The 25,706-nt window shown below is 50.2% G+C and overlaps 1 protein-coding gene and 1 non-coding gene across 4 annotated transcripts in view; one reads left to right on the forward strand and one right to left on the reverse strand.

Moving 5' to 3' along the window:
- The window catches only part of SIPA1L3 (signal induced proliferation associated 1 like 3), a 227,363-nt gene that overhangs the window by 109,591 nt on the left and 92,066 nt on the right, over positions 1–25,706 (reverse strand). The gene's annotated exons all lie outside the window — the stretch shown is intronic.
- Positions 1,665–1,795, forward strand: LOC118022930. The gene has a single exon (XR_004682603.1). It is a non-coding gene; the product is annotated as a small nucleolar RNA SNORA63 (small nucleolar RNA).

Genomic DNA, 25,706 nt, shown 5'->3' on the forward strand with positions numbered 1-25,706 from the left:
TAAGCGTCTGCCTTCAGCTCAGGTCATGATCCCAGGGTCCTGGGATCTAGTCCCACATTGGGCTCCCTGCTCGGGGGCGGGGGGGGGGTGTCTGCTTCTCCCTCTGCTCTTCACCCTGCTTGTGCGCTCTCTCACTCGCTCTCTTTCTCTCAAATAAATAAATATAATAAATAAATAAATAAATAAATAAATAAAAAGCTAGGATAGAGCTGTGAACACGATGGGCTTCAATAAATACCTGGTCTCCATCCCTTGGTGATTTAAGACAGAAATCAGGCTCATGCTGGGATCCTGGAATAAAATCCTGGCCCCAGCACAGACCAGAGCAGACCGCAGTGGCCCCTTGTCGCACTGCTAGAGGAGCCCGAGAAGACCCCCTAAGACACCACTCCCCACGGTAAGGGCACCGAAGAAGCACGCGTACATCCTTACTCAGATTTGAAAAATAACAACGAGAACCACTCCACAGCTGCACTCACAGCTCCCTCGTGGGGGGAGGGGCGGGGAGCAGTGGTCAGACACCCAATGCCCGCACCCACTGTTCACCACTCCTTCCCCAGGTCCAAAGCAGTGCTGAGATCAGGGGAGTTCCCCATAAGTCTTTGCTGAGTCCATTGATTGAAAAAAAAAAAAAAAAAAAGGGAAGGGAGGGAGGGAGGAAGGAAGGAAGGAAAGAAAACAAAAGAAAAATCAAATGAACCAGTCAGCCACTTGGCCAGATAACCAACTAGCCAGCCAACCAGAAAACCAACTAACCAACCAATCATCCAGTTTACCAACCACCTAGCCAGCCAGCCAAACCACCAGTTAAGCAGCCAACTGGTCTCCTGTTTGTGTGTCCCTGTCCCTATTTCCATCTCGACCCCATCTCTCTGCATCGCTATCCCATGTTTCTACGTCCCTGTTCACACCTATGCGTGTCCCTCTGGGTGTGTCTCTCTCTCACACATGTGCACACACAGACGGACATAGCTCTGCTTATTTCTGGCCCCTGAGACACAGTCCCATGTTAACTCACCACTGAGGATGTGTCCTAGGCCAGGCAGCCTCTGCCTGGTCCCTCCTAACTCTCTTCCATATTCCAAGTTCCCAGCATCTACAGGGAGAGAGGCTAAGGAATTGGCCAAGATTATTCTAAAAAAAAATGTAGGAGGCAGATCCCAAACTGTCTGCTGAGTAAAAGAACCACTGGCACGTGTGGCAATGTTCGGGCCCCTAATTTCTCATATTCCAGGAAGGATTTACGCCGGTCTTGTCCAGTCTCACCCCCACCCTGAAGTGGAATCTTACAAGGAAATTGGCTGGTTTAATCAGAGAATAAACTCAGAAACTCCCAAGAATGTATTCAGAAGTAGTTCAGAAGAACGGCATACTCTCTCTTACAATTAAAAAAATTAGTATTGGGCGCCTGGGTGGCTCAGTTGGTTAAGCGACTGCCTTCGGCTCAGGTCATGATCCTGGAGTCCCGGGATTGAGTCCCGCATCGGGCTCCCTGCTCGGCGGGAGCCTGCTTCTCCCTCTCCCGCTCCCCCTCTTGTGCTCTTTCTCTCTCTCACTCTCTCTCTCAAATAAAAAAAAAAACAAAAAAACAGGCAGAATGAAACCATGTTACTTACTTAGGGTTACTCTCCTAGGCGAACAAACCTTCAAAAAGCAAGAAATGGATACAGGATCTAGTTACAATGTAGCTGTAAAGTGCTGCCTTGTCTTTGCCCCCTGCTCAAAATAAAGCTGTTACCTTTCTAGCCCTGTCCGCCATGGTGCTTAGCAGCCAGGGATGCATGGTCTCAGACATGTTTACCAAGTAAAACACTGACTTGAGGGGCGCCTGGGTGGCTCAGTCGTTAAGCATCTGCCTTCGGCTCAGGTCATGATCCCAGGGTCCTGGGATCGAGCCCCGCATCGGGCTCCCTGCTCAGCGGGGACTCTACTTCTCCCTCTCCCACTCCCCCTGCTTGTGTTCCCTCTCTCGCTGTGTCTCTCTCTGTCAAATAAATAAATAAAATCTTAAAAAAAAAAAAAAAAGCAAGAAATGGTGACCACGGAAGTCTGGTGGAGAAAGAGAGGGTTCAGATGGCAGGGGTACATAGAGGGTTCTGGGGTACTGGCAAGATTCTCTCTCTTGATGTGGGGGTTACATGAGCGCTTGCTTTATCATTGTTCACTGGACTGTGTATTTACATTTTACATACTTCTTGGTGCAAGGGTTGTATTTCACAATAACAAAGTTTTAAAGTCTTTTAAAGTCTTTTGCATTGTATCCGTTCATTTTAAACAATGAACTTGTACTCTTGTATTCCATGTGTAATTTAAAAAAACAGATAAGACCCTCTTTGAGGGGCGCCTGGGTGGCTCAGTAGGTTAAGCGTCTGACTTTTGCTTTCGGCTCAAGTCACGATCTCAGGATCACGGGCTCCGTGCTGAGTGCAGAGTCTGTTTGAGATTCTCTCCCTCTGCCTCTCCATCCCTCCCCCACCCCCGCCAGCTCTCTCTCAAGCAAATAAATAAAATGGCTAAGAAACAGGGAAGCCCCTCCTTGAAGACCTGTGTGTGTTCGTACACACACGCAGAGCCACCCCAGTCTCTGTCACTCCCCTGGCTCAAAATTCACTTTCTCTCCTGTAAGAAAGGTTTCCACTTCCCAGAAGCGGCAGAGCCACTTCACCGGGCCAGCCAAACACAAACATCCTGGGCACGCTGGGGGACTGTGCACTTCCTCCTGGCCCCAGGGGAGGTGGCCAGAGCGGGGGCTACACTCACAGCAGCAGTTCTGGGACAGCTCACCACATGGCGGCTGGGGGACAGAGGGGCAAGGACCCGCACCCGCCCGGAGGAGGCCTTACAGGGCAGAGGGGCTCGGGGCCATGCTAGCTCGCATCCTAGCTCTGCCCCTGCAGGGATCCCACAGTGAGCTCTAGAAAGACTCTAGTCCTGACCCTTGACTATGAGGTGCAAAGCCTCTTGTCAGCCTGAGGACCAGCTGGCAGATGGCGAAAGCCTGCAGCTCTGTTTGCACAACACCGTAATCAAACATCCCCTGCCCGGGGGACTAAGACCAAGGCAGAAGGGCTGGAAGGGGGCACTGGGCCCTCAGGACCCTAAAACAATGGCTCTCCAGGAGCCCAGGACACCAGGAAATCAGCCACTCATTCCTAGGACAACTTTCTTTTTTTAAAAAAAAGATTATTTATTTATTTGACAGAGAGAGATACAGCGAGAGAGGGAACACAAGCAGGGGGAGTGGGAGAGTTGGAGAAGCAGGCTTCCCGTGGAGCAGGGAGCCCGATGCGGGGCTCGATCCCAGGACCCTGGGATCATGACCTGAGCCGAAGGCAGACGCTTAACGACTGAGCCACCCAGGCACCCCAAGGACAACCTTCCTTTCTTTTTTTTTTTTTAATGTTCACAGTTGATGGAACCTTTTTAGAGGCAATCTGGCAATAGCTTTTAAAAATGTTCTTAACCTCTGAGCCTGTAATGCTACTTCTGGGAATTGATCCCAAAGAAACAATGGGAATGAAGAAAAACATTTATAGCATTGGTTATAAAGCAAAAAGAGAGAACCAAACCCAATGTCTGACAACAGGAGAATGGCTAAATAGATTACTGCACGTCTCACTGTTCAACCTTAGGACGTTATACATGTGCAGATGCAGTCATAGAAAAAAGACTGAAAAAAAATGCTCAAAAATGTCAGTTGGGGTTAATTCTTGGTGCTGGGACTACCAGTGATTTTTGAAAATGTGCTCTTTCTACCTTCCTGTAGTCTCCCAAATTACCTTTAACGAATGGGTTTTCAAAACCAGGGAGACAAAGCAGGAAGTTTCCATTCATGTAGCTGATTTCCAATTCACTAGACGCATATTTCCTGGGAACCAGCTATGTAAGAAAGCAGGGAACGAGGTAGGCCCTTCTCTGCCCTTTGGCCGGAGAAGGGAGACACGCATGAATTGAGTGAGTGCCTTTACCAAGTACACGCGTCAGCACAAAGCTAGCCGAGGAGAGGATAAAGGGTAAAAGGATAAAAGGAAGAACAGGGTGCTGCACAGTGGGGGTCAAGGAAGGCTTCACGAAAGGGGTGGTGGCAGGTGGAGGGGGACAGAGGCAGTAGGTGCAAAGGCTCCAGTGTGTTTGGAGGCAGTGACCCCACCCGAATGCCCCATAGGTAATGAACCCACCAAGCAGCAGAGTCCCATGAGGAGGCTGGGTAGCCATCCCTTGGGGGGGGGGGGGGGGGGGGGGGGGGGGGGGGCATGGCCCCGAACAGGGACAGCACTGGCACAGAGAAGGGGACAGACTAGAGAGGATCTGGCCGTTTCCTCACATGAAGCGGAGCTCCACGGCCTTTAGTCCTAAGAAGCTGGATACCAGGTGGGTACAGGGTGCTGTGCCAGATCCGGTCACAGAAATGCGGTTGTCACTCCTGCTCTCGCCCCAACGCTCCTCAGACCCGAGTGGGACGGAGATACGAATAAATGAGCCATCTCAGGTCACTATGTTTGGCCCGACCATCAGGTGCCGGGGCTGGGCTCAGCTTTAAGAAAAAGAGACAACTTTCCAAACAAAAGCCAGCCCCAGCCCTCCTACAGGGCAGGATGTACCTTGCAGTCCTTCCCATCCAGGGTTTCATAGACTCACAGGTGCTGCTCAGGAGGCACGAAGGCAAGGAACCTCACTCCTGACGGGCAGATGAGGAGACGGAACACAGGGCGGTGTCCTTTCTCCACGACAAGAACTCAGGACCTCAGTGGGAGACTATGTCACGCTCCCCACCGGGGGGCTGCTCCAGGTGCCAAGGGCCTCATACTCGTGGTTGCACGGCGGAGCCTCCAGTGTTGTTCAAATCCAAGCCCACCCTCCTTCCCTGAGAGAAGTCTGAATTCGTTTGTAGCAGCAGGATGCCCATCCGAACAGCCCGCTCCTTAGGGCGCCTGGGTGGCTCAGTCGTTAAGCGTCTGCCTTCGGCTCAGGTCATGATCTCAGGGTCCTGGGATCGAGCCCCGCGTCGGGCTCCCTGCTCAGCGGGGAGCCTGCTTCTCCCTCTCCCACTCCCCCTGCTTGTGTTCCGGCTCTCACTGTGTCTCTCTCTGTCAAATAAATAAATAAAATCTGGGCGCCTGGGTGGCTCAGTTGGTTAAGCGACTGCCTTCAGCTCAGGTCATGATCTCAGGGTCCTGGGATCGAGCCCCACGTCGGGCTCCCTGCTCCGCGGGACGCCTGCTTCTCCCTCTCCCATTCCCCCTGCTTGTGTTCCCGCTCTCGCTGTGTCTCTCTCTGTCAAATAAATAAATAATATCTTACCAAAAAAAAAAAAAGCTCCCTCTCCCAGGTTCCCTTGCAGCTAGGGCTAACTCTGTGTCCCATTCTCATCAGTGAGAGGTTAAGTGGAAGTCGGCTGGGGGTGGGCGGGAGGTCTTCTGGTGAAACTACTGCTTTCCAGTAGAAAGGACTAAGCTCAGCCAGCACATGCCTTCCATTTTTCTCCTTCCTGGAATGTGGACACCATACCTGGAGGTGAGGTAACCATCTTGTGATCAGAGGCTGCAAGCCACATGTTGAGGACGGCGGGGGCAAGGAGTCAGGGGAGCCCACTCTCCCAGCCAGTGGCCCTGCCCCAGTCTACCCATACTCCCTTCCCTTCCTATGTGCCAGAGAAAAACCTTGCCTTATTTAAGCTACTGCTTGCTGGCTTCCTGTTACATGTAGCAGACCACAATCTTGACTGGTAGAGGTCCTACCCGGATCCTCATTTTACATATAAGGAAACTGAAGCTCTGTGAGGGGAGGTCATTAGCCCAAGGTTACAGAGCCAGGAGGAGATGAGGCTGGATGTGAGTCTGTATCCCCAACCACTTCACAGCAGCATCTTGAATCTCAGTCAAGAGTACTGGCTTTGGAGAAAGCTTGGCTTCAATTCACTTCTCCATTTTTTTTTTTTTTAAGATTTTATTTATTTATTTGAGAGAGAGAGAATGAGAAAGAGAGCACATGAGAGGGGGGAGGGTCCGAGGGAGAAGCAGACTCCCCGCCGAGCAGGGAGCCCGACACGGGACTCCAGGATCGTGACCTGAGCCGAAGGCAGTCACCCAACCAACTGAGCCACCCAGGCGCCCCTCACTTCTCCATTTAAGAGTTGGCTTGTCCATCCTCCACACCAGAAGCATGAGCTCCATAAAATGTGGACTCTCTACTCACTCCCCACCACACAGAACAGCACTGGGCTGGTAGCAGGTGCTCAACACACACACACTAAAGGGGCAATGACTGAACGCATGGGAAGGTCGAGTGACTCTTCTAGAAAACAGGAATGCCACCCTTAACTTAACAGGAGGCTGGGAGGGTTCACCGAGGAATAAATATAAAGCACAGGGCCTGGTGTCCAGTTAAGTGCCCAATAATTGATTCCATTATTACCAAAATGGAGGCTGTGGATCTCCTCTTCCAAAGACCTTTCCCCATGACCAAATGGTTTTGCCAACTCTAGATGATCTTTTTATTTTTTAAACTTGGGTTCAAAGATGATTTCTCTATGCAAACTATCTGTAACTCACAGGCCAAAAACCCCCAGGACTCCCAACTAATTCCCAACCACGCGCGGCATCCCTGCCTCCTGGCCTCAGCCTTGGGTTCTGCCAGGAGTAACTGCCTTGCACTTTGCACATTAACCCTTCCTCTTCCTGAGGCCTGCTTCCCAAGCTGCCTCCTGAGTGATGCCTTCCCTGACCCCCCCCCCCCCATCTGGTACTGCCCCCCGCCCCTGGGAAGCCCTTGGGGCCCTCCCTGTCTGGCCTATCCTACCTGGCATTCCTGTTGGGTGCTGCGCGTACACGCATCTGCCCTCCGCAAGACCAGCTCCTGGGAGCAGGCATCACCCCTGCCCTCTCCTGCCTCCCTGGGGGAGCAGGCACCTAGAAGAGATGCTCGTCGGCATCCGGTGAATGGGAGAATGAATGATCACACTGCCTGACATTTATATGGGTCTACAATGCGCCTGGCATTGTTCTATGAGCTTTATGCATATTAACCCATTCGCTCCGCACGACAATCCTTTGAGAGGTACTATTACCATCTCCATTTTATATACCAGAAAACTGAAGCCCAAGGTCACATTGCTGGTAAATGGCAAAGCTGGGTTCCAATCCTGCTGGCTAAGTCTATAGAGTCCATGCTTCTAACCTCTTGGCTCTCCCATCTTGTTGCATGAGTAAATGCACCAATGTCCATGGCATGAAGAAAAACACCTGGGGCCAGGCCTGAGCGGAAGGCGAAGCTCACTTCCTAAGCCAGAGCAAACATTCTCACTGGCCTCCCCGTAACATTCCAAACCTATTCTCCTGTGCTTACCTGCCAATATTGATGTTGAAAAAACCAGACATTAATTTTTCTAGCTGAGAGCTGAGAAATCTGCTAGAAGGGGGGGGCAGGGAGGGGCTTCCTGATAAAAGAGCAGAAACGTTTGGCAGTGTTCACCAGCTGCCATCCCTTATAATTGCCTGTTGCCTGTGCCATACTGGTTTCTAAATACTTTGTATCTCAGCCTGGAATATAAGTAATAGATACTCAGCAGTTCTGGGATGCTTCAACAGCTCCACATGTCAGAAGCCCAAGTGTGTGCTTCTGAAATCATTTTTAGCTTCTCCTCATGGTTGCAAGATGGTTGCTGTGGCTCCAGCTGTCACATCCTGTCATAGCCACGAGGCAGGATGACTATCGATGCCAGTTTTGTTCACTGTTTTCTCAGCACCAGCACAGTGCTCAGCACACAGTCAACGTCCCGTGAATGATCCTGACTGACTTCCCTGGAGATCCGCAGAGGGTCGTTGACAGCACAGGACCCGAGTACCGAGGCATAGCTCCCAGCTCTGAACAAGGCGGCTTCAGGTCCCTCCTCTGTGAGTATTTACCTCACAGGGTTTGGGAGGGCACTTTGATAAGCCCTGTGTGCAGCACTTAGACAGGATCTGCTGTGATGCTGGGGACGTGCGCGGCTGCTATCTGCCCTCCGCCTCTTTCACCCTGGTCGTCTCCTTGCCCGTCAAATGGCTACCATGATCTGTCTCTCCTTTAAGGAGACAAAATCTGAAAAAGTACAGGACAAAGCACCCTGCAAGCAAATGGTAATTCTCATCCTTGACTCGGTGCGGTGTGGCAGCTAAGAGCGTGGAGTCAGAACGCGGGTTGTCTGAGTCTGAATCGCAGTTCTACCATGTGACCTTGGCCAGTCACTCAACCTCCCTGTGCCTCAGTTACCTCACCTGTACAATGGAAATAACAGAAGCGCCTCCCTCACAGGGTTGACATGAACATTAAATGAGTTAATTTGTAGGGGTGTCTGGGTGGCTCAGTCAGTTGAGCGTCCCACTCTTGATTTGGGCTCAGGTCATGATCTCAGGATCATGAGATCAAGCCCCGTGTGAGGTTCCACGCTCAGCGGCAGAGTCTACTTCAAATTTTTCTCTCTGCCTCTCCCTGTTCGTGTTCTCTCTAAAAATAAACAAATAGAATCTTTTTTTTTTTCCACTTTTTTTCTTTAAAGATTTTATTTATTTATTTGAGAGAGAGAGAATGAGAGACAGAGAGCATGGGAGGGAGGAGGGTCAGAGGGAGAAGCAGACTCCCCGCCGAACAGGGAGCCCGATGTGGGACTCGATCCCAGGATCCTGGGATCATGACCTGAGCCGAAGGCAGATGCTTAACGACTGAGCCACCCAGGCGCCCCACGAATACAATCTTTTTTAAAAATGAGTTAATATGTAAAGCTCTAGAGCAGAGCCCAGCATAGGTGATCGCCAGGAATGTTAGCTTGCATGACCTTGGGCAAGTGACCTTGGGCAAGGTACCGAACTCTCTTTCTCTCCTCTAAGACTACTAGTCGTACTGACCTCACAGGATTACTGTGAGAATTAGGGAGGTCAATCTACGTGAAGTGTGAAGTCCCTGAAACAGGACTGCTTTACGAGAAGGGCCCAGTTACTGTTAGCAATCCTCATCATCTCTGACTGGGGGCTCTCTTGAGGACTGACCGCCTACTCTTTTTTTTTTTTTTTTTTAAGATTTTATTTATTTATTTGACAGAGAGAGAGACAGAGAGAGAGGGAACACAAGCAGAGGGAGTGGGAGAGGGAGAAGCAGGCTCCTCGCGGAGCCGGGAGCCCGATGTGGGGCTCGATCCCAGGACCCCGGGATCATGACCTGAGCTGAAGGCAGACGCTTAACCGACTGAGCCACCCAGGCGCCCCTATACATTTAACATTTGATGTATAATTTTTTTTTTTAAAGATTTTATTTATTTACTTGACAGAGAAAGACACAGCGAGAGAGGGAACACAAGCAGGGGGAGTGGCAGAGGGAGAAGCAGGCTCCCCGCCGAGCAGGGAGCCTGATGCGGGGCTCGATCCCAGGACCCTGGGATCATGACCTGAGCCGAAGGCAGCCGCTTAACGGCTGAGCCACCCAGGCGCCCCGACCGCCTACTCTTTTATTTCACTCCCGCACTGTTGTTTAACTCCCTCGTCTGCCTATCTGGCACGGCCCGTGGTCCCTAGGCTCCCCCCACCTTCACAAAGGTAGCAGCTCCAGGAGGGTGCAGCTCTGCTTGTAGGCACAGAGTCCTCAGGAAGGCTTTTCTCAGGTCACCGCACAACCCAGTCCTCTGACAGGAACAAAAGGGAGTGTCTTATCTGAACCTAGGGTGGGGGGAGCTTGGAGAGGCTCCCTCTGGCAAGGGAAGAAATTGTAACCATGGGCAAATGGCCTTGAGCCTCCCAAGGGAGGCCCGTCCCAGGCAGCAGTGACTAGCAGCTGGCTGGCGATGCCGGAGGAGCTGCCTCAGGTTTCCCGGGAGACCAAGGGAGTCCAGGCTCCCGGATGGTGCTTGTCACCAAGCAAAGCACCCCTGACCAGGCCACTTAGATGCTCTGGTTTCCTCATCTATAAAATGGGTATCAATTTCCCTGATTGATCCATTGCCTGTCCACCTCCGGCCCTGCTCTGAATCACAGGGGTCTACATTTCCCAGGATTCCTGGTTAAGTTCAGCCAATGGAGGTGCTTCTCCCTCTCACCCTCCACCCCCACTGCCCTGGGCTCCAGTAATACCACCGCCCCCTTGTGTTCCTCCAGCTCTGGGTCTAGTCTCAGGACTGCCTCCCTGTCCCTGTTTGGTTCCCCTGTTCCTCTATTACTCATTTAACCAAATTCTCTATGTCGAATTCCCTCTGCCTAAAATACCCAGAAATACCTAGATGCTGTTTTCCTGACAGATACACCTGTCTCACTTGCCTTTTAGGGGCATCTGAGAACAAAGGGAGAAGATGCACCTGGAAAGTGGAAAGCACCACACGAATCAAGGGTTATTTTATGGAAAAAGCCTCCTCTCTTCCATAAGGCACAGGCGCATTGTGAGAGTGGTGTTTAAACCCCTCCCGAACAAAACGATCCGATGTTGGAGAACTACTTCAAAATAATCCAAAGGCAGGGGGATGGATGAAGCGTGCTTGGCCATGTGCCAGGAACGACAGGCTCAGGTGACAAGCCTGTACCTGCGGGCTCTGTATGCTCTTCTTTCTACCTCTGGAAATGTTTGAAATTTTTCCATTATTAAAACAAAAACCAAGAGGCAAGAAAAAACTGGTCCTTGTCCTGTGGGTGGGGGTACTAACTAGCAGAACCTTCTTTGAAGGCAATTTGTCAGTTATTAAATTAAAACCATGCACATCCGTGGACCCAGCGACTCCAACATCAAGAGAAGGGCAGACACGAATATAACACTGCACTTTACATGCACGTTATATATCATACACTCATTAAGTGCACTGAGCTAGATACAGTTACTGTCTCCATTCTACAGAGGAGGTAAGTGAGGCACAGGATGTCAAAGTCAGATGTTGAAGTCCCAACCCCAGTGCCTTGGAATGTGACTGAGTTTGGCGATTAAGGCCTTTAATGAGGTAAATTAAAAGGAAACCATTAGGGTGTGTCCTAATCCGATCTGACCAGTGTCCTGGTAAGGAGAACTTAGGACACAGAGAGACAGTGGGCCCCATGTGCCTGCAGAGGAACAAGTGCAGTTGGGCAGATGCCTACAAGCCAGGGAGGGGGGCCTCAGAGGAAACCAACCCTGCTAGCACTTTGGTCTTAGACTGGAAATCTCAGAACTGGAGAAAATGAATTTCCGTTATTTAAACCAGCCAGGCTATGATAACGCTTTGTTATGAAGGCGACAGCGAGCTAATGCGCTAGGTCACACAGCCAGTCAGTGCCGGAACCAAGACACAGGCGCAGGTCACTTGGCTCCAGGGTCCGCACCCTTAATAGGACCCTTAAATGGCAGCGACACTGTGAACTGTTTACAATGATTGTTATCTCCAAGAAGTGAGATTGGAGGGGGGTACAGGGAAAGGAGGAGCAAGATTCCAATGTTTACCTTACATACTTTTATAATGTTGACGTTTTTAAAAATTCACATAGCGTATTTTAGAAAATTAAAAATAAAACCACATACATGCAAATGAGTATATGCCACCCACCCAAATGTGGGAGAGAGGAGTATATCCAGGCCCAATTTGTCTTTTTACAAGTTTCACTATAGTCTCTCTCATGCTTCCTAAAAAGCCGGCAGAGAGAAGCCAGAAATGCCTCCACAGGCGGACAATTTGCAGTGAATTAAAAGAAAAGAGAAGGTAAAATATTCGAATGTTCAGACACCTTACAACCCTCAATAATGATGATAGTGATAGTAACTGCTGATATTTTCATATCACACATATGCTAGATACTGTCCACAATGCTTTATATGTATTATCTCATTAAATCCTCAAAATATCTTAAGATAGGGGGGGCGCCTGGGTGGCTCAGTCGTTAAGCGTCTGCCTTTGGCTCAGGTCATGGTCCCGGGGTCCTGGGATGGAGCCTCACATTGGGCTCCCTGCTCAGCGGGAAGCCTGCTTCTCCCTCTCCCACTACCCCCTGCTTGTGTTCCCTCTCTCACTGTGACTCTCTCTGTCAAATAAATAAAATCTTTAAAAAAAAAAAAAGTTAAAAAAAAAATCTTAAGATATAGATACTATTGTTGTTCCCATTTTCTATTTAAGGAAACTCAGGCTCAGAGAGGTTGAGCAACTTGCCAAGTTAGATGGCAGGGTCAGGATGTGAACCTAGGCCAGCCGGCTCCAGGGTGTGGCCCTGATGACCGACCGTGCCCTTCCCGCCTGATTTCATCTCTTGATGGGCCACTCGTGCCGAGGGAGGCCTGAGTCCGGGTAACAGGTGCAGGAGGAGGCAGGAAGTAGCCCTCAGCCAGACTAGCAATCTGAGACCCCAACTTCACTGGCTTGGCACAAATTAGGAAGCAGAATAAAAGCAAATGGTGACAAATCAACGGGGAAAGCTGGACCCTGCTACACCCTGGAGGGCGTGTGGGCCAGAGCCGCCTCATGAAGAACACCCTGGCCATTCCTGGGGGAAGAGAGATACCTGTTTTCTGCCTTAACATGACCCCTGGATGTAAACCCCAGGGACTCAGAAGGACATAGGTATGCGGATGTTCACAGAGTGCCGTCTGTGGTGGTGTGGAGCTGGGGGTGACCCGGGTGCCACACCGGGGACTGGAAACGTGAGGAGTGACAGGTAACACATCACGTTCAGCTGTCCAGCGGGCAGACACAACACACGGGAACTCACAGAGCGACCTGGTCAATCTCAAAACCTGTTGTTTGGGGAAAACCAGAAGAAACAGACTGAGATACGGAGCCTTAAACCACTTCTGGAAGCTCTTATTTAAATCTCAGTGTATATTTTGCAGGGATACGTACATAGCTCTAGACACACCACACACACCTCAAAGTGGGGGAAGGAAGGGACGGACAGAGAATGAAGGAAAAAGTAAGAAAAACCTAGAGAAAGGAGGCAACGCATGCTGTTTCTGCCAACAGACAAGTGGTCTATGGGAGACCAACTCTACTTGTCTGGGTGGACGAACAGGCAGAAGGCAGAAACTAGACACAGATCACTCTACTCCTTCAAAAGAAAACCAGATTTCTGTGTTCTCAAATGCCAGCATCTGTTGGGCCTGACACAGCTTTTTAACTTAGTGAGCCTGGGTCAGGGACTGAATTTGGAGGCCCTTTCCAGCTGTGGCAGGCATCTGGCTGTCTGCTCCGTACCCATTCCTTTTTCTCCTGGATAAGGGACCCCAACTGGTCATAGGCAATCAAGGTGTGGCATTCCTCAGGTGACCTGATTGGCCTGGAGAGGGGGGGGACATGACCTAAGCGGGATCGATCGTAGACTAAAGGAAGTATTTATAACCCATGAGGGATGGGCTTTTTCTCCCCCCCTCTCTCCTAGAGGCAGAAGACAGGTATCTCTCTTCCCCCAGGAATGGCCGGGGTGTTTTTCAGGAGGCGGCTCTGGCCCACGCGCCCTCCAGGGTGTAGCAGAGGCCCTCAGCAAGGAGACCCCACGGGCTGCAGTGTATCATCGGTCAAGAAAGCAAGTGGCCCTGTCACTGGCAGCCATCCTGGGACAAAAGGCATACATCTATCTATATCTATATATCTAGATCTGTATCTCTCCATACTAGAATGAAGCTAACTCTGAGAAGCTGAGTCCTTAATGACAGACATTTGAGCTGCTGATCCTACCCCACCTGACGGCCACCGCCTGATGGACATCTAAGACACGTTAAATTTCTTTGCCATTTGGCCAAATGATGTCAAGGTTTTGTTACTTGGGACTAAGAGCATCCTAACAGGGACCCACAAACTAGGCAGCCATTTTCTGACTTATCACGGAATCCTCTCTGCAAGAGGGAAAGGGGGGCTTCAGAGACACCCTGACATAAGGAGATTATTTACAGGTCTCAAGTTGCATGTCCCCTGCCCGCCCAGACCGCCCCACACGTGACGCCACAGAAACAGCCAGTTGCGCTGTCCTTTGTGCGCAAGGGCTCAGGAACCTCCCACCGCGGGTTACTTTGTTGCCCTCATCCATCACAAGAGCCGACTGCAGTAAGCATCCTATGTTCTGTTTCTCCTGATAACAGCAGGGGGTTAATCCCCAGCTGGCTGGAGATGTGGATGAGAGCGGACAAGAAAGCCCAGCCCGGGCTCTCCTGCAGTGGCTCTGTTCCTGAATCAAAGGTCGGACTTCTGGATCTGGGCTCCCCCAAGATCTGACGACAGCGGGGCTCTCTGAACTAGCACGTGGTCCGAGGCCCTCAGCAAGGAGACCGCACCGGCTGCAGTGTATCATCGGTCCATCAGGATCAAGGGAAAGGCCCCGGCAAAACGATTGGGAACTCAGAGGAACCTGAGCTCCGCAGTCAGCCTGTGCTGGGCGCCCATCACTGCTCTGCCACGAGGCAGCCCTGTGACCACGGACCAGAGGTTTCACCAGCATTGCCCCATCTATAAAATACCCACAGAAGTACCCATCTCACAGACCTGTCGTGCCGATCAAATGGACTGACACTTGGAAAGTGCTTAGCATGGAGCCTGGCACAGAGTAAAGGCTCAATAAATATGAGCTGTTTTATTATCGTTATGATTTGATGGAAGATACTTAATTACTGAAGTATAAGCACATAAATGTACCTGTTCTGAATGCACAGGTAATGAATTTTGACACCTGTCTACACCTGTGTAATCCACACCCCAAACAAGACTTGGGGGCTGGTCAATGACACATATTAACGGAGTAAAATGTGTTCTGAGGGACTCATGGTGGCGTACGGGTGATTATCAAGCCATTTTCCCCCCACGAACGACGAGGCTGGAGCCAGGACACCTTCCTTGCACACAAAGCCCCTTTCCAGACTTGTGCGGCCAAACACAGGAGAAGCACCAGCAAGTTAGGATCCGGGAGTTGCCCCAGCTCCTCTCCCTGGGCGCTGGGCTGCCACCCCCCTAAAAGCCTCACCCTAACCCCAGTCTCTCCTACGGCAGCCAGGTTCATTCAGAAATGCCAACGTGGCCAGGTCCCTCCCCTACCTGAACCCCTTCCGAGGCTGACCTCGGGAGAAATGGATAACCTCTCCACTCCTCTCTGACCAGAGCCACCCTCCACTCCCCCTTCCTCTGATTGGCAACTTGTTTGAAACAGAAATTTTTATAGAGGAAACTGAAGACTCACATATACTTGTAAGACACTGCGAGATGCCATATTCAGGCATACCTCACAGAGACTCTGGGTTCAGGTCCAAGCCCATAATACAGTGATTATTTCAAGAAAGTGAGTCAAATGAATTTCCCAGTGCACATAAAAGTCATGTTTAGACGGTACTGTACTCTTTTAAGTGTGCAAGAGCATTATGTCTAAAAAACCCCCAAAGTGCCTATCCTAATTTAAAAATAGTTTATTGCTAAAAAATGCTGGCCATCATGTCTGAGCTTTTAGCGAGTCGCAATCTTTTTCCTGGTGGAGGGTCTTGCCTCGATGTCGGTAGCTGCAGACTGATCGAGGTGGTGTTTGCTGAAGGCTGGGGGGGCTGTGGTAATTTTAAAAAAAGACAACAATGAAGTTTGCCACATCGATTGACTCTTCCTTTCACGAATGATTACCGTTAGCATGTGATGCTGTTTCATGGCATTTTACCCCCAGGAGAAGTGCTTTAAAAAAAGTCAGTCCTCGGGCGCCTGGGTGGCTCAGTTGGTTAAGCGACTGCCTTTGGCTCAGGTCATGATCCTGGAGTCCCGGGATCGAGTCCCGCATCGGGCTCCCTGCTCGGCGGGGAGCCTGCTTCTCCCTCTGACCCTCCCCCCTCTCATGTGCTCGCTCGCTCTCATTCTCTCTCTCTCAAATAAATAAAATCTTTTAAAAAAATAAAGTCAATCCTCTCAAAGCCTGCTGCTGCCTCATCAACTAAGTCTATGTCATATTCTAAATCCTCTCGTCATTTCAACCATCTTCACAGCATCTTCACCTGGAGTAGACTCCATCTCAAGAAACCGCTTCCTTTCCTCATCCATGAGAAGCAGCTCCTCATCCATTAAAGCTTGATCATGAGATGGCAGCAACTCAGTCCCATGCTCAGGCTCCACTTCCAATTCGAGTTCTCTTGCTGTTTCCACCACATCTGCAGTGACTTCTGCTACTGCAGTCCTGAACCCCTCAGAAACCAAGAGTCAGACACTCATCTGACTGAGCCACCCAGGCGCCCCAACAAGATATATTTCTTAAATAGTAAGACTTGAAAGTCACAATGACTCCTTGATCCATGGGCTGCAGAATGGATGTTGTGTCAGCAGGCATGAAAACATAAATTTCATTGTCCATCTCCATCAGAGCTCTTGCGTGACGAGGTGCATGTCCGTGAGCAGTAATATTTTGAAAGGAATCTTTTCTTTCTGAGCAGTAGGTCTCAGCAGTGGGCTTAAAATATTCTGCAGACCATGTTGTAAACAGATGTGCTGTCATCCAGGCTTTGTTATTCCATTTATGTAGCATAATTCTTCAGGGCCTTGGGATCTTCAGAATGGTCCATGAGAACTGGCTTCAACCTAAAGTCACCAGTTGCCCCTACCAAGAGAGTCAGCCTGTCCTTCGAAGCTTGAAGGCCAGGCATTGACTTCTCCTCTCTAGCTATGAAAGTTCTAGATGGCGTCTGTATAATGGTTACTGTATGCAGCCACTTGGGACTGACTTTTTTCCTCGGGTTCATCTACACTGATGCATGTTATCAATAGTTTGTTCCCTTTGGCTGCTGAGTAGGATATCACAGTATGGATGTACTAGAGTTGGTTTAACCATTCATCAGCTGAAGGACATCTAGGCTGTTTCCAGTTTCCAGCTGCCGTGAACAACTGTGTGCAGGTTTTTGTGTGAACATTAGTCTATTTCTCTGGGATAGATAAATGCCCAAGAATGCAACGGCTGTGTCACAGAACAGCTGCATATTTATTTATTTATTTTTAAAGATTTTCTTTATTTATTTGACAGAGAGAGAGGGAGAGAGAGAAGAGCAGGGGGAGCAGCAGAGGGAGAGGGAGAAGCAGACACCCCGCTGAGCAGGGAGCCAGATGGGCTCGATCCCAGGACCCCGGGATCATGACCTGAGCCGAAGGCAGATGCTTAACCAACTGAACCCCCCAGGTGCCCCCCCATATTTAATTTTTAATAAATTGTCAATCTGCCCTGCGTCGGGCTCCCTGCTCAATGGGGATTCTGCTTCTCCCTCTCCCTCTGCTCGTGCGCTCTCGCTCTCTTTCTCTCTCACTCGCTCTCCCTCTCAAAAAAAAAAAAAAAAAATCAACAATCTGGGTTGGCAAGTGGCTGTACCATTTGATATTCCCACCAGCAGAGTACGAGAGATCCAGTTTCTCAACATCCTTTTCACTGGCAACTTTGGTTCATTCATTCAACCCAGACTGACCGAGCAGCTCCCGTGTGCCAGGTACTATCCTAGATACTATTCTGGGTTTACAGTAACGAACAAGACGCGTACTTTGTATCACGTAATCCGTATCACCACAGGATCATACATGCTAAACGGTGTAGGCAGGCAACAAACAAGTCAACAAATTGATTATGGTAAGTGCTGCAGAGAAAATCAACAGTGATGCAATAAGGAGAGTATGTGCAGGTGTTAGCAGGGCGGGTGGGCAGTCAGTCACCCACACGGCCTGGGTTTGAGTCCTGCTCTGCCACTTCCTAGCTGTATGGCTCGGTAAGTGAGCTGCTTATCTGTGCCTCAGTGTCCTCATCTATAAAACCGGCAGTATCTACCTCCTAGGGCTGTTGGGAGCATTAAAGGAGTCAACAATACCCAGAACACACTTCAGAGCAAGGACCAGGCCTGGATGGGGAGCCCATCTGTTTCAGAGTCTCTGTAAGAGTCTCTCAGCTACGTGGGTGGCACAGCTAAGGAGCCACAGTTGCAAGCCTTGTGGATTTCCTAAGGCGCAAGGCACCCAAGTGCTCTGGAGGGAGGCTGCCCTCCCCCTGGGGCCCGAACCCTCCTCTGGGAACAGGCAGCCACGGGCACAGCAGAGCAAGGGACAGCAAGGGCCTCCACTTACCGAGCCACCGGCAGAGGCCCCTCCAGCAGAGTGGCTGCTCGGGGTACCCGGGTCTCTCCGCACCCCAGGAATCTGACATCATTCCCAGGCTGGAGGGGGTGCTGGCAGACTCACCTGGGCCCGCACTGCAGGGCGGGGGGCACTGGCAGAGGGCCTCCTCAAGGAACTGGCCCACAAAAAGAGCTATTTCCTGTGCTGGGGCCCGAGAAGACAAAGGTAATTTGGAAACTCCCCTCCCTATCCTGTCCTGCCCCTCTCCCGGGCCTGGCCCAGAAGAGGGAACCGAGAGAACATACTGGTTGGCATCTTATAAAAGAAACAGGGACCCGGGGAGGGAGGGTGCTGTTGGCAGCTCCAGGTCTGGGGGGAAACGAGGTAATCGTGGGGAGTGCACTCGGGCCCTTCTCGAAGAGGAAGCAAGGCCCAGAGACTTTCCGAGGCAGAGGCGGGGCTGCTGGGACCTGGGCTGCAGGCCTCCCCGTGGCCTGGCCTGGGCTGGCAAGCCGCTGCTTTCCCCGGGAGCCGTGAGTCTGGAACCAGGGCACCCTCTCCTTAGATAAAGCTCCTTTTACCCTCGCACACTGAGTGGCCGGAGGACAGCGCGCTTCAAGGTGCTGCGTGTGGGGGGAGGGCTGGAGCAGCTGCCCGTGACCCTGGCTTGCAGCAGGTGGTACAAACTGTCCTAGGGGAAGGAATCAGGACACCAAGCCTTGAGAGTACACGCAGGAGTTAAAAAACCAAACTGAACCGAACAGTGTCACTGCTCTCCTTAAAACCCTTCCGTGGTTCCCAGGGGCCGCGGGAAGAAAGTCCAAATCTCTTATCACCAGGCCTAGTATGACAGGCCTGCTGACCCGGCCCCCACAGCCCCAATCAGGGCCCATACCAGGTTCCTCCAACATGCTTCAGCCGCGCACCATCTCGGGGCCTCTGTACAAGCTATTCTCTCTGCCCAAAACACCTCTCCCCTAGGGGAGTTCCTCTTTATCCTTCAAGCCCAGGCTAGCGGGGCACTTCTTCAGGAAAAGTCTTCTCAGACCCTCCCAGAAGCCCCCCCCCAATCTCCCGCCCTGCTGCTCTCTCAAGGTACCCTGGCTTTTCCTTAAGAGTTTAATGGCCAGTTAAATTATGTGGTTATTTGAGTGATGATCTGATATCTATCTCCCCCACCAGCTGGTGAGTGCCGTGAAGTCAGAATAATGGTAATGATATTATTACTTTTAACAACAGCTCACATTTATTAACACCTATGGTGTTTCACAGCATTATCTCGACTCCATACGACAGCTCTGTGGGGTCAATACTGTCCATATCCCATTTTACAGATGGGGAAGCCATGTCAGTCCTGCCAGGGGACAATGGTTTGGGGGCACCTGATGCCCAGGTGACATTTCCGATCATTCCTTCCCCCTAACACCCGTGGCAGGGAGGAGGGAAGATGCTCACTGGGGACAGAAGCTCAGGCCCATAAAACACACTTTTGTCACACTCTGGAATGACAGCCTCTGATTCCAAGGTCCCCTTCAAGTTCGAGTCCCTCCCCAGTCAGAGAAGACATTAATTTCACACATTTTTACTGTGCAACTACGGTGTGTTGGATGAGGTGGCCTGAGCACTAGAGACAGAGCGACAAACAGGACACACGGGGCCACATGTTCACACAGCTCATTTCTGCTGGAGAGGTGGACGCAAGGCAGGGTTTCGGAGCAAGATCAGTCAGTGGTTGCCTGGGGTGGGGGGGTGGGGGGTAGGGAGAGCAGGAGGAACAAACAGGTGGAGCATGAAACTATTCTGTACTGTACTGTGATGGTGGGTCCGCAAAAACCCACAGAACGGAGAATGCGAAGAGTGAACCCTAATGCAAATGAGGCACTTTAGCTAATGATAATGAACATCAGTTCATCAGCTGTGACAAATGCACCACACTAACAGGAGATGTAAAGACCAGGGGAAATCGTGCGGTGGGGACAAGTCTCTGTGATCAATTTCCTATAAACCTGAAAACTGCTCTTCAAAAACAAAAACCCCCAAAAGACCCCCCAAAGCCCTCTCTTGAACCCACTCCCATCAGCCACTTGTCCATCACGTCGCCTGTCCTCACTTGGCCTCGGGGTCTCTGTGCTCCCTGGGTCTCCCCCCTCCCTTGGCCCCCCATTCCCACCTGTTCTGTGGATTCTTCATCATGACTCTGGACAGCTTTTCTCTTCTCTATCAACACTCCTCCCTTGGTGATCTCGTCTAGTCTCCTGGCCTTAAATACTGTCTCTTTGCTGAGGACTCCTACATTTCCTTCTGCAGCCTAGACCTCTCCCCGCAACTCCAGACTTGAACATCCAGCTGCCTCCTAGCTGGCTAGCACAGCTGCCTAAAAGGCGTCTTACGTTTAACAGACCCAAAGGTGTATTCTCGATTCTTCACACCACCTTCACCTTCTTCTTGCAAACCTCCACTCAGGTGGTCCTCGATTCAACGTCTTCCCTATTCACCTGGTATTGAGGCTAAAACCTTAGTGCCATCCTTCCCAGGTACCCCCCCACCCCACCGCGCCAACCCAGTCCATGTGGCCCCACCCTGAAAATATTAGGATCTGCTTACTTCCCCGCAGTGTCTCTTGCCTGGACCATGGACTTGGCAGGAGCTTTCGCCCTAGTTTCCTAGCTCCCACCCCTGCTCCCACACACAGCCAGAGGGACTCTGTTAACATGACTCAGAGCACGTCCGTCTTATGCTCAGAACCTTCCCACTATACATTTAGGAGAAAGCCTCAGTCCCTATAAGGCTTCCCATGGAATTCTCTCTGACCTCATCTCCTCCCATGTTGTCTTTTATTTTAGCCATTGAGATGGGTGTGTAATGGTATCTCCCCGTGGTTATCATTTGCATTTCCATGATGATGATGAAGAACGGTGAGGTATGCACTTTAAATAATAATTATAAATCAGTACCATTAACACAGCATTTATTATGTGCCAGGCACCATGCTAAGTGCTTTTATACTGCGTGATCCCTTTCCAAACCTTTTGGGCCAGATGTAGTTTAGAATTCTGGATAATTTGGATTTTAGATGGGCAAAAGAGCTTGTACCCTGGCAGGGTATGGGGAAGCATCCATCACACAGATATTTCTGCAGCAATGATAATCGGTCAGTTTGGATCATGTTCCAACCTGGGATGGTGGATCTGTATGAAATCCCTAACTCTCCACAACCATGTTAGGAGGTAGGTAGTATTACCACCTCCAGTTTATAGACAGGGAAGTTGAGGCACAGGGAGGTTAATTGCTTTGGCCATAGTCCCGCAGGTAGAACTGGAAGGCTGGAGTCCCAACGCAGGCCATTTTTACTAGAGTCTTCCACCCCAGTTCTTAGGGTAGCTGACAGGAAATGAATCAATGCTTGTATGAGTGAATGAAGAAATGAATGAATGGGATTAAAAGCTGGGAAAGTCGGAGAACCCCGGCTCTCCAGCTAATCATTGCTCATGGCAGGAAAATCAAAGGCACTGAGCCAATTTTGTGTTTAACCTAATCAATGTATTTTGAATCCAAGATCTGCCCAGATATAAGGCAAGATCCCCCCCCCACCCCAAAAAATAGATCCTCAGGAATAAGAATTGTCTTTCAGAGTTTTTGTATTACCTTATTTCAAACACAGCACTATTTGGCAGAGACACATTAGCTCCTAAAGGCTTAAATGATACTGGTTTCCACAACGATAAATAGGAGGCCTACGTTATAACAGGCTTAGAAAATATTCCCAAGGGCATGCCCTGGTCATTCCACGTGCTGTAAGTCACTTAAACAGGCCTTTTAAAGATTCTTTTACAAAGGAACTGGGACACATAATTGTTAAGCAACATTCATTTATTTTAAACAAACTACTTGATGCAAAGTCTTACGAGGCACTAAACTAGAATTTGGGAAACTGAAAAAAGTGTGAGGTAATACCGAAACCTGTGTTGAAGCAGAGTGCCACTGGGGGGCATGAAATTTCATTTTCCTCAATTTTTTATTCATATTGGAATGATTAGTCTGATTGACTCAAAAACAAGTGCTTATAGTAACCACTCTTATGTGTTCACATTCATTCGTTTATCCATTTTCAGTAACTGTCCTTAAAAAAAAAAAAAAATCAGGATTTTTTTTTCCCCTAGAGATTTTATTTTTTTTAAGCAATCTCTACACCCAACATGGAACTTGAACCCACAACCCGAGATCAAAAGTCGCACGCTCTATGGACTCAGCCAGCCAAGCACCCCTAGGGTTTTGTTTGTTGTTTTAATTTTTTAAATGTAACAAAGTAAGTTAGTGTGGTTGGCTATAGTTTAGAGATCACCAATACACAACTAAAAGGGGGAATTAAAAAAACCCAAATGTCTGATATGTGACTGGGTTCCTGAGGCTTGGGATATCGTCTCCAGTGAAAGCATAATACGTAAGTTCAAGAAGTGCCGTATCACGCTTTCAGATGGACATGGAAATGATGGACTTTGGAAATATGTATAAGTGGCCAGAAAAATGACTCTTGTGAAAAGGATGCCTGTGAAGAGTAGAACATTGTTTTCTGATATGTGAGAAGATGTAAGCAACATTTACATTTCACCATTTTTTATATCATAATGATTCTAAATGTGTCACAAAATTAATAAACTTAAACATAAACAGACAGCTGATTATGTCATCTATAGTCCCTATACAGTTCAAGTAGGCCCCAAAACTTTTTTAAAAATCTCTTTGAAAAGGTGGGGAAACACCTTGTTTTAGGACACACACTGGGAAGGAACAAATTAGTTAGCAAATGTGATCATCTGGGAGGATTCTGGGTCCTTTGATTTCTTCTTCTTTTCTTTTTTTAACCAACACACAAGTATTTGATGATCAGAGATGCAAACAATACAGCTTTTTAAATGTGAAGCTCATCCAAGAACCCGATAAAGTAGTAGTCCTCACCCTTGGCCGCACCCTGGAAACATCTGGGGAGCTTTAAAAGAAAAAACATCCCACGCCTGGTCCCACCCTTGGTGATGCTAATGAACTGGTCTGGGGTGGGGCCCAGGCCTTGGGAGTTTCTTAGTGACTCTAATATGCTGCGAAGAGGAGAAGCATGGAAGCAAAATTTTTCCAATTTTTTTGGCAGAATGTGTTACTAAGTGTCTTTTAGAAAATAAAAAGGTCCCAGAGCCAAAGAAGCAGGATTCTTTCCTGCAAGATTTCTGAGCCTGTAAAATGCAAATGTGGACCATGACTTCTATGGGAAGAAGTCACAGTGCAAGGGGGACACCTGTGTGAGTGTGTCTGTCTGTCTGCTCAACATTCCTTCTTTCGAGCAGCCTTGCCATTAGCAGGCCCTGTCCACTCCACCTCCTAACCTGCCCCCATCCTCCCTCTCCTCGCCCTACCGTGGTCCTGTTTTCCACGGTCTCCTGTCGGAAGCAGCCGCCGCCCCTACAATTCATTAGCCACAAAAGTGAGCTAGTGAAGGTGCCTGGGGCACAGAGTTTGAAAAAGCTTTCGCTTCCAACTGACACTGCCCACAGTGTCCCTAGGTGCCACACTAGGACTGTGGACGGGGCCTGCCTTAAAGTGAAGGCAGCCAGGGCTGTGGCAGAATGAACCTGGGTCCTCAATGCCACTGTGCAGCTGCCAAGTCATGGGCCCAGAAGGTGGCCCAAAGAACCCCTGGACTTGGGAGCTGGGGAGCCCACCCATTCCCTGACAGCCTACACTAACACAAATGGGGTTTCCTGTTATTTGTAGCCAAAAGCATCCGCGCCCTACTCTCCCTGTGAAAGTACCCTATTTACTGGTCATCCTCATTTTCCCGGGGAAAATCACTGTATTTCTTTTTCTCGCCGCCTCTACAACAGCAGAGACATTTGTCTGTCCTGTTCACGGCTCTGTCCCTAGTACCTGAAACACCGCCTGCCAAAGAGCAGGGACTCGCTATTTGCTGAGACAATGACTGAGCTCAGTTCTGGCAACAGCTCCTCAAGGTAGGTGTTCCAAATACCCAACTCCTCCCAACGTCTCCCCGTTGTCACCCTGCAGTTCCACTGGCCTTCGAGCTCCTTCGCAGAGCCGAGCTCTTCCCAGTCCAGAACTCCGCGGATGCTGTTCCCTCTACCGGGAACGCTCCCTCACATTCCACTAAGGTCCTCTCCTCCCTCTGGCCTCCCCTCAAGTGTCAGTCCTTACCACAGACATCTCCTGACCCCTCCAAACACATCAGGCCTCCCGGGAAAATGCCCTCACGGTCCCTCCATTGGGGCACTTAGCGCAGATGCAATCACACAGCTGTTTCTCAGATTCTGCTTTCCTCCCCTGAACTGAGCTCCAGGAAGGTGGGGACCCCTTGTATTTCCAAAGCCCTAGAGGGCCTGCCACACAGAAGGTGCTTAATAAGTTGCACAACTGACTATTGTGGCCAGGACACTTACTGCTCACTGAACACTTTCCAGCCCCCATGCGACCAGTTCTGGGTGTGCGCAGAACTGAACTGTGTCACTCTGGGCCTTGGCATCTAAGTGCTACGTGACTCTCTTGTTCCCTCTCCTGCCGGTGACCCTGGAAGCTACGTGTTCTAGTCGCGGGGCTTCAAGACGGGAGCCCCATCGACCTGCGTCTCTGGGGTACAATGTAAAGCACCCCCCACCTGACCTGCCTGGTGTCACGAGTAAGGAAATGACATCTGTGCGGTCCAACTTCTAGGATTTCGGGGTCAACCTGTTACCGCAGCAGAATCTCGCCTATCACTGGCATTCCCGTGAACGGAGGCAGGCAGCTTGATGCAGAGATCATTGTGACCACAGATGGGAGGTGATTAGCAAGGCGGTGTGGCGTGGCCTCTGGCCGCCAGAAATGAACCTCAGTGAAGGGAAGAGAGAATAAGGGGATGGAACAACTCGTCCCTGGGGAATCGCCACTTTGAATTCCTGATGTGAGGGATGAGAGGACCCAGAGCCCTCCCCCTGCTCTCCCCAAACAGAGCCTGCCTGGGGGCCCTCATCAAACACAGCTCCTTAGGGATCCTGGCCAAGCCTCAGCCCCTGGGGATGGGAGGAGGCTGCTCAGAAGCCAGAAACGGCCTGGAAAACCCGATTAGCTAGAGGAAGCTGAAGCAGCAAGGCTGCACGAAAGGGCCTGGGCTAATTCAGGCTGACAACCTTCCCGCGGAATCACCCACTGGGGCTCTGCCCTCTCGGCTCCATCCCAGAGAAAAAATCACGCTGTCAGGTCTAATTTGGGATTCGGCTGATGGGCTAAGCAGAGCATCCATGCGTTCTGGTCACAGAGGTCAAGGGCAGCCCACACGCTAGCGGCCAGTGCTGAAAGGCCCCGGGACTAGTGAGTTGGAAAAGGACTGGAAAGCCAACTGCAGTGGGTTTCCAACACACACTAGAGCCGCTCTGCTCTGCTCCCACGACATTTCTGGCCCAGGCCTTGGCTGTACAAGCCCGTTCCCAGAGCACAGTGCTGCTACATCCAGCTTGGGGCTAGATGCAAAGTAAATAGTCATATTTGGTAAATAAATCATCGTAACAGCACCAGTGAGTGCTTATTATCTTATAGGCCGGAGACTAAGCTGCCTAACCTCTGACACACAGTAAGGCTAATGCATGTAAGCCTTGATCACCCACCACGTCCACCACCTTGTCTATTATGTAACTACTTGGCACCAGGCACTACTCTAAGT

Source organism: Mirounga leonina, unplaced genomic scaffold, assembly GCF_011800145.1.
Source record: "Mirounga leonina isolate KUSES-001 unplaced genomic scaffold, KU_Mleo_1.0 Mir_177, whole genome shotgun sequence".
NCBI classification, from domain to species: Eukaryota; Metazoa; Chordata; class Mammalia; order Carnivora; family Phocidae; genus Mirounga; species Mirounga leonina.